We start from the raw sequence: 12,314 nt of genomic DNA on the forward strand, positions 1-12,314 counted from the left end.
CTCCATCTTTGTCTGCTTCATCTATGTCTGCTCCATATAAGTCTGCTCCATCTTTGTTTCCTTAATCTTTGTCTGCTCCATCTTTGTCTTCTACATCTTTGTCTTCTACATCTTTGTCTGCTCCATATAAGTCTGCTTCACTTAAGTCTGCTCCATCTTTGTCCTTTACATCTTTGTTTTTTACATCTTTGTCTGCTTCATCTTTTTCTACTCCATATTAGTCTACTCCATCTTTATCTGCTCCATATTAGTCTGCTCCATGTAAGTCTGCTCCATATTTGTGTTCTACATCTTTGTCGGCTTCATCTTTGTCTGCTCCATCTTTATGTGCACTGTCTGTGTCTGCTTTATCTTTATCTTCTCCATCTTTTTCTACTCCATATTAGTCTGCTTCATCCTTGTCTGCTCCATCTTTATCTGCTCTGTCATTGTGTGCACCATCTATGTCTAATCAATATGAGTCTGCACCGTCTTTGTCAGCTCCATTTTTGTCTCCTCAATAAGATTCTGCTCCATCTTTATCTGCTCCATATTAGTCAGCTCCAGCTTTGTCTGCTCCATCTTTGTCTGCTCCATCATTGTCTGCCCCATCATTGTCTGCCCCATCTTTGTCTGCTCCATATTAGTCCTTTACATCATCCAGACATCTATGTCTACTCCATCTTTTTCTGCTCCATCTTTGTCATCTCTATCACAGTCTTCTCCATATTAGTCTGGTCTATCAGTGTCTGCACCATATTTTTCTGCTCCATCTTTATCTGTTCTATCAGTGTCTGCTCCATATTAGTCTGCTCCATCTTTGCCTGCTCCATCTTTATCTGCTCCATATAAGTCTGCTCCATCTTTGTCTGCTTCATCTTTGTCTGCTTCATCTTTGTCTGCTCTATCTTTGTCTGCTCCATCTTTGTCTGCTCCATCTTTGTCTGCTTCATCTTTTTCTGCTCCATATTTGTCTACTCCATATTTGGTTGCTTCATCTGGATTTAAGGATGTATAGATGAACAATAGGGAGTTTTTTGCATGTATATACTATTTGACATACAGGTGCATAAATGGATAATTGGATGGATGGGTTCATGGATAGTTGACTGCATGAACTGCTGCAAAGATGCTTGGCTGCATGAAAGTATTGAAGCACGACAAGATGATTGTGTTGATGAGTGCATGGATACGTGGAAAGAACAAATTTGTTGGTTTATGTAAATATGAGTTAAGGATTAGTGTGTGCATGATAAGATGAATTTAATTTCTCTCTGCATTGAAACATATTGTGACAGTGCATGGATGCATGCATAGATGATCAAATAGATAGTTACACTGATTGATTTAATTGATGCATGGATTGTTGATAAGATGAATATAAACTGACTGCATGCATATATTGGCCATACAGATTATAAATGGATTGATGGGTGGATGGATGGATGGATGGATGGATGGATGGATGGATGGATGGATGGATGGATGGATGGATGGATGGATGGATGGATGGATGGATGGATAAATAGATTGAACCGACTATAAGATTGCTGTGCATATGGATGGATAATAAGATTGATGAATCCAAGGATGTGTTGATGCTTAAGTGCATGGATGGGTAAAAGTATTAGTGCAATCCTTGTTTAAGTGATCATCAAGAATTTGAGTTGACTGCATCCATAGATGGGCCATACAGATGATGGATAGATGGTTGGATGTTTGGATGGATGGATGGATGGATGGATGGATGGATGGATGGATGGATGGATGGATGGATGGATGGATGGATGGATGGATGGATGGATGGATGGACAGATGGATGGATGGATGAATTGATGTATGAACAGTCTATAAGATAGCTGTGAACATAAAAAAATGATTTGATAGATGAGTTCAAGGATGCGTTTATTCATATGTGCATGCAAGGCTAAAAGTGTGGATGCAATCCTTGGTATATTGATCCTTTAGAATTTAATGGTTGACTGCATGCACCAATTGGCAATTTTAGATTATGAATGGATGGATGGATTGATAAATGGATAGATGGATTGGTGGATGGATGGATGGATGGATAGATGGATGGATGGATAGATGCTTGTATGAACAGACATTAAGATTGCATTTTGCATGGATGGATGATTTGATTGATGAGAATACTGGTTTGTTCATGCACAAGTGCATGGATGGGAAATAAAGTGGATGCAATCCTTGTTAGATTGATATTGCCATTTAATGGTTGACTGCATGCATATATTGGCCACACATATTTTGGAAAGATTGATAGATGGATGGATGGATGGATGGATGAATGGATAAATACACAGTCTAAGATTGCTGTGTGCATGGATGGATGATTTAATAGAGGAGTTCAAGGATGTGTTAATGCATAACAGCATGGATGTGAAATAGCTTTTTTGCAATCACTTATTTTTTTTGACCTTTGAGATTTAAGGTTTGACTGCATGGATAAATTGGCCATACAGATTATGGATGGATGGATGGATGGATGGATGGATGGATGGATGGATGGATGGATGGATGGATGGATGGATGGATGGATGGATGGATGGAAGGATGAATGGATAGATGATTTGATGGATGGATGGATGAACCTCAAAAAGATTGCTGTGTGCATGGATTGATGATTTGATGGATGAGTTCACGAATGCATTGATGCATAACTGCATGGATGGGTCATAGCGTGGATGCAATCTTTTTTTAATTGATCGTTGCTTAATTAATGACATTACCTCCATGTTTGTTTTTTCCCCACTGTTCTTCCATGTATACTCTCCCTTTTCTAGTCTTATTTTTTCACTAACTCCTGTTTTTCCTTCAGAAACCTCTCCCCTCATTCGTGTTTCTTCTCCTTTAATTTTTGTCTTAGATCTCTTTGTCTTTCACATTTTACATCTGTCACTGTTTAGAGAAGTTTTTGTGTTTTTCCTTCAATGTCCTCTCCAGATTTGTCTGAAATGCCTTCTCTTCTCTATTAAATCATCTCTTTCTTTCAGAGGTTCATTTTCCTCTCTATCCCTCAACTTATTTCCTCAGTCTTTCCCATCTCCCTCCTTTCTTTTTCCTTCACATCTTCTTTTAAAATGATGTCATTGCACCTCTTCTCTCACCCAGTTACCTGCTTTTCTCACATGATTATCATCTTTGACGTATTTCCTGATTTTCTCTATTTTTCTTTCCTTCGATCTTCATTTCCCAATTTTCTTCCCCGGCCTTTCGACCCTATTTCTTTTGCCTGTCTTTCTCTTTCAGCACATTATTCTGCCCATGCACCGTCACTCCTCCATTGTCCTTATTCTGTTTATTTTCTTTTCATTATCCTCCCTTTACCACTTCCAGTTCTTATTTCCCCTGCTCTGCCTTTACAGCTACCCCAAGCTCTTTTTAAATTATCTCCCTCATCCCCCTTTCTCTCCACATTTTATTATTCTTTGCACATTTTTTTGTCGTTAATGACAAGAGGGAGGCCTCCTTCCATCAAACTTCCTCTCTCGGTCTCTCCTTACTATCCTTCCTTTGTTCATGCTATACAGTTCACATCATCATCCTCCTGCCTTTATCCTCCAAACTCTTACTTTTTTGTCTCACTGTTTTCCTCTTTCAATAATCTATTTTGTCACCCCCTCTGTCTTTTTGATTTCATGATCTTTCCCCATAAAGTCCCAAACCTTTCTTTCTTAAAATTTTAGCTTCACTTCTACACTGCTTTATTTCCTTAACTTAAGCTCATCTTCAGATCTGTTTAACCCCACACATCTTCACCTCTATCTGTATTTCTATACTTCCTTCCAGAATATATCCATAACATCTATATATTCATCAATCCCTCCATCTGCTCGTATCATTCATCAAAACATCCACAATTCACTCCATCTGCTTCAACCATCTTTTTTCTTCGTGGATCCTCTGCGCCCTACCTTCGCTCTCTGTCAGCTCCACTTTCTCTTTGTCTGTAGTGTTTCTTTTCCTTTCATTAGCTCCTTGTTCCCTTTTCTCCTACCCTTTTTTTGTCACTTCTTCCTGTTCTTGATTTTCTTTCCTCTCCACATATTTTCCCTGTGATCCAACTCTTCCCCCTCACCCGCTTGCCCTAAACTTCTCTACTTTTCCTTGGCTCTCTGTGTAACCTCTTTATCTTTGCCCTGCAATCTGTCACTTCCTTATCGCTTCTCCTCTCTCTAATTTAATTTCTGTCCCCTCTATCATTCTTTTTTCCTTACCACCTTTACTCCTTGGCTGCCTTCCTCACCTCATTTTTCTCCTCTTCTTCTCTGTCTTCTCCATTTATCATCAAAACCTTTATGTTCTCATCTCCCCTCCTCCTCCTTTTCACCCTGTTTTTTTTTTTTTTTTTTTTTTTTTTTCTTTTTTGTACCTCACTTTCTCACAAATCTACCAAACTTCTTGTCCTTTATTTTGGCTTCTCAGACATTTTTTTCCCACTTTTGCTCACCTCTAATTTCTCTCTTTCTGTAAATCTGTAACTCTACAGATTTCTATTACTTACTCTTTCTCTTGTTAACACATCCCTCCTGTCCCTGTCTGTCTTTCTCACTTTCTCTGTTCTTTTCTTTACACCTTTTTGTCTATTTCAAAGACATAGAGGGAAGCCTCACACCTCTCAGACCTACTCTCCTTCCCTTCTGTCCACCCTTCCTCTCTTTCATATTAAAGTCTCCTTCTTTAACCTTTTTTTCCACCCTTCTTTACCTATTACCTCTCATCTCGAACTTTTTCTTACTTGTCTTTACCTGCTCATGTACCTCTCTACCCTCATCTTTCCCTCCATTCCTAATACATCCTTTCTGTTAGATATGTGAAGCCTTCTCTCATCCATCTTTATTCTCTTTCCAATATTCCTTTCCACTATTTTCCACAATTCCACCTGCGGCTGTATTCATCCATGTGCCTTTACCTTACTTTATTTCTGTCATTTTCTATGGTGCAGTTTTTCCTCTACCTTACAAAATCCTATTCTCTTTTCTTCTCCTCTGCCCTTTATTTATTTATTCATTTATTTTCATTCCCTTGTATCAACCTTCACACCGTCCTTTTTTGTTCGTACCTTCTGTCCTCTGTTTGTCTTCTGTCATTGTTTGCTATATTCCTAAACGCTCTCTTTTTAATTTATCCCTTCCTTTGCATCACCTTCTTTTCTTTAATTCTTCCTTCCTGTATTTGTTTCTCGTCTTCAGTGGTTTGTTACTCTCTTCCTTCTTTTTTTTCTTTTGTTACTTCCCTCTGTCCTGAAAAGTTTCTTCCTTCCTTTGTTTCATTCTGCCTCCATTCCTTTAATCATTGCTTCCTTTTCTATTTCCTATGTTGTTCTACCCTTTCTTCTTTTTACATTCCTTCATTTCTGTCCTTCCTCTTAAATTCCTTTTTTTCTATTTGTGTTCATCCCTTTGTATCTTACTCCATGACTTCTTTTCTTGTTGATTACTTCCTATATTACTTCCTTTACAACAGTGTTCTTATCCTTTTTTTCTTCTCGCTGTCTTTTCTTCTTTTCTTTTTCTGTTCTTTTTTCTTTCCTTCTGTTTGTTTGTGTTTCCTGCTTTTTCCTTGTTCCCTCCTCACTTCCTTTTTTCTTTCTTCTGTCACCGTCCCTTTCATTGGTTCCTCCTCACTTCCTTTCTCTGTTTCTATCCCTAAACTGTGTACCTCATGTCCTCTTTTGTTTGTTCCTTCCTCCACGGTTCCTCCCTTCCTTTGTAACTTCTTCTTTATTACTGTATACCTTCTTTTCTTCTGACTTCATTTATGTCTCTGTCCTTTCCTTTTTACTTTCTATGTTTTATTACTTCCTTTTTTTTCATATTTTTCTTCTTGCCTTTACTTTTTTTATTCATTTCTTCCTTGAATGTTCCCTTTCTTCCTGCCCTTTGTTTTACCCTTGTCCTCCTGCTCTCTAACATCCTTTCTCCACTACCACGTTAATCTTCTGTCTTTGACCTGCTCATTCCTCCTTGCCAACCATTTTCTTCTGTCACACTCTCCATTCCTCCTTACCTTTTATCATACTCAATCTTCAAACTTTTATTACTTCCAGTCTTAGTCCTGTATTTCATCCACTTTCATATTCACCATCCCAACTTTGTTTTTCATTTTAAAGTATTTCCTGTGCTTCCCTCCTTTTTGCTTTTTCTTCTTTCATCTCATTTTTTTTCACGGAGTTTAAAAAAAGTAGAGTGAGAAATTATTTTGACATGATGTAGCCTTCACCCCTCATCAACTTTATGTCTTTTCCTCATTTTACTTTTATATCTTCACACTTCTCCTCCACCTTCCCTCTTACTCTTATCTCTTAAACTTCTTTCTGAACTCTTGTCCTCTAATTGACTCCTCATCTCCATGTTCCTGCTTTTCCGATCCTTATCTCCTCTTTCATCTTATCACCCCCACCATCACCTATCCACCTATGCCTCATTTTACCTATCATTGAGTCTTCTGCCTCAGAAAAGTACCCCCTTGTCCTCCTTTACATAATTCCAAATCTTTTATCATTCATTTCTTTATACTTTTTTTCTCTTCCACTTTCCCTTTCTTCACTGCTCTTACCCACCTGCCTCAGCAATTCACTCCTTCTCCACCGTTGAATTCTGGCACGTCCCTCTCTTTATCTAACTTTTCACCTATTGTTCATGTTCATCGGCTCATTTTAGCCTTCCTCTTCACCAATGTGTTGACTTTCTTTCTTTTAGATCCCTCTCAGTCCTCCATTTATTGTCCTCATCCTCTTTTACATTTTTTCAATTGTTTACACACAAATACTGGTTCTTGAGACATTATGAGGGTGATATTAAAGGGTGATAGATGGGCTTTTCTGTTTAGGAGCAACGGAAGCCAACATTGGAAACAGAGCCAAAGCCAGAGGAGTGAGAGTAAGAGGAGAGGACGGGGAGGATGAGGATGAGGATGAGGATGAGGATGAGGACAAGGAAACCAAAGGACCATTGTCTCTGCTGAAATCAGGGCAACTTTGGTGGACCGCATGGGGATGTGATGATGTGGATGAGGTGCTGTGGCCAAACAGAAACAGAAGAGAGGAGGCAGCATAGTTTCACTGCAACTGTATACATTAAATAATTCTGTTGTGTTCAGTTTAGACAACTGAGTGTCCAACTTTGTGTTGGTTGGGATGTGCACTGTGTACATTATTTTTGTGGGGAATAATAAAATATTTGTTACCATCTATTTGTGTGTTCTGAGAAGAAAAACAATGTTCCAAATATTTTACTACACACATATATGAACTGTCTTTGGAGCAGTCTGCCACTGAACTGTTTGTTCAGCATCAGACTGCTCCAAAAACAGACACCCTCGGAAAACTGAGGGTGAGGTCACAGTGGCAATTTGTACTGCGCTTACAGTTTTCTCAACTGTTTACACACAAATACTTGAGACACAATGACTGCAACATATAACCCATGCACTGATCCCATGAAACAATTTTGCTTAACAACAAGCGTTGCACCCAAACACTTTTTTCAAACGAGTGAGCTTTTCTATTTTGGAGCAATGGATGCCAACACTGGAAACAGAGACAGAGCCAAAGGAGTGAGAGTAAGAGGAAGATGGGGAAAGCCAAGGGCCATAATTTGTGATGAGATCTGAGCCACGTTTGTTGACCATGTGATCGATCATGGCCGTACAATGAGGAGGGGTGGGCAAAGGGCGTAGCCATATCTGAGCAGGTACATTGTAGCATCCATCATCCAGACTTTCTGAAATGAGTATACAAAAGAAATCTGCTCTCACTAGAAAATGCAGTTCTGCATATCAATACAGTGCTCATTACACAGTAGAACAGTATTGTCTGTGGTCTGTTCTGTTGGACTGTAAAAATAAAGTATGATTATTTGGAAAATGTATTCCTACTTTTTATTATCACTAATCTGCCTTCACTAGAAGATTAATGCAGTTTTCCAGCTTGGCAGATAGTTAAACAGTTCATCAAAGTCATCCAATAAGAACCCAGGAAATGAGGTAAGGTTTGGAGCATTTATCAAGGTTGAATTTTTTGTTCCATTTTATTTCAGTTCGTTTCATTTCACTTGAGTTCATTTGGGTTCATTTAAATTCATTGTGAAACTGTAAAAACAGAAAAAGAAATACAGTGGTAACAATTCTGGATTCTAATTGCTGTGAATGCAGTAATGCATTCACAGCATATGTTCTTCTGTGTCAAAAAAATTTCTTCTTCTTCTTCTTCTTCTTCTTCTTCCGCCCGCTTTTTTGGACCGCTAAAACTTCTACAAACTTCAACCGATTTTCACCGTTCAAACTTCAAAACGTGTGTTTCAGTGGGGACAAGGGGGCTATGACTCTTCAGAAACTTTTCACAAATACTTTCCGAGATATTCAACAATTTACGAAATTTCGGTCCCATAGATATGAATGCGGAATTTTCAAAATTTTCTCCCTTCAGGACATTTTTTCAGCCTGCTTCAGACCCTCTCATTCAGTCATACATTCAGCTACAAACTCCATTCAAACTTCAAAATATTCAGCTATCTTTTGGCTTCATTCAGTGGCTTTCAAATGCTTCCTAGCATTCATAGTTTCTTCACAATGACCCTTCAAAGGTCATGATGCATTTCAGCTCTTTGAGCAGTTTAACATTGGTGTGTATTGGACGGAATGTTTCAGCTTAGACTGGGAGATTCAAACGACAGAGTGGGGAGAGGGGGAAACGAAACCTGGAAAACCTCCTGCTCTAATTCATTTATCCATTTAACTGATACATCCACTAATTTCCTTTCATCCAAGAGTTCATGTGAGGTTAATTTAGCATTCTGCATTAGCAGTTGAGTGCCAGCTTTTCATGAATCATTTCAACCATTTTTAGACATAACTTCAGTCATTCATGTTCAGTATTCTGCTTCAGCAGTTCAGCACTAGCTTTTTACGACTTCATTCAAATGATTTCAGACAACTTTAGTCATTCTTGTTCAGAATTCTGCTTTAGCAGTTCAGCGCAAGCATTTTAGACTTCATTCAGCCATTTTCAGACAAACCTTCAGTCATTCATGTTCAGCATTCTGCATTAGCAGTTGAGCGCAAGCTTTTAAAGACTTCATTCAACCATTTTCAGACATATCTTCGGTCATTCAGATTCAGCGTTTGTTGCATTAGCAGTTCAGCGCAAGCTGCTTCAGCATTCTGCATTCACAGCGCAATTTCTTCAGAAATTGCTTTTCTAGTTCATACACACTCCCCTTTACATCAACATGTCTTCCTTAATATAATACACATTAACACTATGTTTAGAAAAGTCTCACGCAGTAAATAGGCATACATCAGATAATTTGAGCAAGAACAGATAAACAAACAAATCTCTACTCTGGATGAGGCATAAACTACAACAAGTGTCAAAAAACTGTTTAGTAAAACATTTTACTCACTGACAGATATCTTTCCAGATTGTCAAAAGACAGAGGAGCAAACAGTTAAAAGGGCAGCAGCAAACTTTTCTCTGCGTCTCTCCCTCAGTTCACAATGAGCTGTTCATACCATGCCGGGCAGCTGATGCTCTTAAAGGGACAGCGCACAACCAGTCTATTAGAGCAACACTGTGCAAGTGCAGCCTGGACTCCTTTAGAACATAGCATGGAGCGCTTTGCTGTTTAAATATCTAGTAGAAGAGAGAGTTGGCCAAATCTTAGCTCGAACCACCCGAACTCCCTCACACAGCAGCACAATTACACAGTATTTACAGCAGTTTACCATTTGTATTGCAGAGCTGAAAGATTACCAAAACAGAGTAGTTTTGTCTCCTATACAAGAAAACTGAAATCAATAACATGGTCATATGCCCCATGGTCTTTTTTGTTGTTGTTTTTTAATTAATTAATTTACTGTTGTTTAGTATGTAGATCACTGTTTGTGCAACTTCGTGTTGGTGGGGATGTGCACTGTGTACACTGATTTTATGGGGAGGTAAAAAAGGATATATATATATATATATATATATATATATATATATATATATATATATATATATATATATATATATTAGGAACAGTAAATTTGTGTGTTCTGAGTATTTAAAACAATATTCAAAAATATGTTACAAAAAACTCATGTATGCACTGTCTGCAGTGAGGACTGGACATAAAACAAGGTTTAAGTCATCACGATGAAGTGTTTTCTATTTATCATAGTGTTTTACATTGAGCACATTAGTGTTCAATTTTTTATTTATTTATTTTTTTTACTGTCTCTTTATAAAGTGTTTTGTGTGTGTCACTTGAAAACAAAGTACCATTATGAGAAGAAGTAGTATTGTTTGGAAAGTAAAGTATCATTCTGCAGGAGAATTGAGGGGTTTCCCCCATTGTGTGTGAATGTTTCGATTTGTGCATTAAGTTCTGAGGGTATGACACATGCTCTGAGAAAATGTGTAAACAATTAAGAAACAAAAGAGAACAGCTTGAGGACATGAAGACTCTCAAAATCATTCACAAATGTTGTTAGTACAAACAAGCCTCTGCCAAAGAAACACTAACAAATGAGCGACTGTTCATCATTATGTTCAAACACCATTTGCTCAAGTTACACCAATACACTAAGTAGCTAATTCTAAAGACTCCGAGAAAAACATCCTCCTTCCACCATAGAAACAAACGTTTAAACACTCAGCTGAAGCCCCACTGGCTCTGGCTGCTTCCTGAAGTATAATTAAACAGTTTAAAGTACCAGCACAAGAGCAACAGTTTAAAGCAAATCAAGCCACCGACATCCTCTGGAAACACTTCAGATCAGTTTCACCCACAAGCTTAATGTCAGCTGAGTCCAGCAGCTGGAGGATAAGTGGTCTGCACTCATAAAGCACCTTTCTAATCCTCAAGCAATCAAAGAGGTTTGAAACAACTGTAACATGCTGTCCAATTGGAAACACCAATACTGAGGCAGAGTCTGCCAAGCAAACTGGGGAACAGCCTCTCTGAGCTGCTGATGTCCCTTCAGCTGTGACTCCCTCTGTTTCGGGGACTAATAGCAGCTTAGCTTTGCTAACCCAGTATCTTGTTCAAGGATGCTTTGATGATCTGGGACTCTAAACTCTGTGTCGTAGTCAGTTGGCTCAGGTACGAAGAATCAGTTCCAGATTTTAAAGACTTAATAAGGCATTCCCATTTTTTTTAATGCTTTTCGGTTCCAACAGTGAAAACATTTTTTAAGATTTAACATCTGTAAGGCAACAAAAGCAGTTTCGGGAATTGCTGTGTCAGCTTAAAATTACATCACATATGGCGCAACGTGTCAACAAAGTCTTAGGAAGAGGATTATGGAAAACTAAAAAAGATAAATTAATACATTTTTTAAAAGTTTGCTAAAAATGACACTGGCACTGCAGGGGAGGAAGCCCATCTGCCATGATAATTACTTTGAAGGTGAATTTGAGGGATGCTCTGTCTTGGATGAGTCAGAGTCCTGAGAATCACTCTGCTTCAGGAGATGATGCAGAGCTAAATAAAAAAAAAAAAAAAAAAAAAAAGGACTAAATGCACTAATCAACATGTATTCTTCCCCTACAGATTTTTCTTTCTTCTATATAAAAAGTAAAATATTATACTATATAGAACTACTTTGTAATAAGGGAAGGCTGTGTATCTTGTGTTGAGATACAAAGAGAAGAAATAAAAACTTGGATTGAAACAAAGCAGCAGGCAGCCAAGAGAGGAAAAGATGAAGATGTTGAAGGCACATGAAAACCAGAGAAGAAGAAGAAGTGACAGGAGAAAAGTTGAGAACCGGCTGCTGTCTGTCTCAGAAGCAGCAGATGACAGAGGACGCAGTGAGAGCCGACAGGTTCACAACACCTGACAGGTGAACATCTGCTTCTTTTCATTGGGGACGATGTAAATCATACAGCCATCTTCTCCCATGCACGGCCTACTCTTGTCTTCTCCCCATCCCCCTCCTCCCCTCTTCTCCTCCTCCTCCAGCAGGATATTCCCCTGTCGTCTTTTGTTTTCTTCCTTGTCTCCTCGTTTGTTGCCTCTCAGTTATTATCTCCTCGAAGTTACTGTAATTTCTGTAATGAGCTGTTTTCCATCCGCTGCCCTCCTCCTTCAATTCTTCCCATGTTCATTTTGTTTTGCCCTCTTTGTCATAGAGGTTAAGTGTGTGTGTGTGTGTGTGTGTGTGTGTGTGTGTGTGTGTGTGTGTGTGTGTGTGTGTGTGTGTGTGTGTGTGTGTGTGTGACCTCTGTGATTAAAGACAGTGTCATTCTAGTCACAGTGTGTCACCACAGCCTGCTGTCACCTGTCTGCCTCTAATTGATGCTGTCAGCGTGTGTGTGTGTGAGTGTG

Source organism: Halichoeres trimaculatus, unplaced genomic scaffold (assembly GCF_033239565.1).
Source record: "Halichoeres trimaculatus isolate MK-OKI-2021-1 unplaced genomic scaffold, fHalTri1.1 fHalTri1_scaffold_7, whole genome shotgun sequence".
Lineage (NCBI taxonomy): Eukaryota > Metazoa > Chordata > Actinopteri > Labriformes > Labridae > Halichoeres > Halichoeres trimaculatus.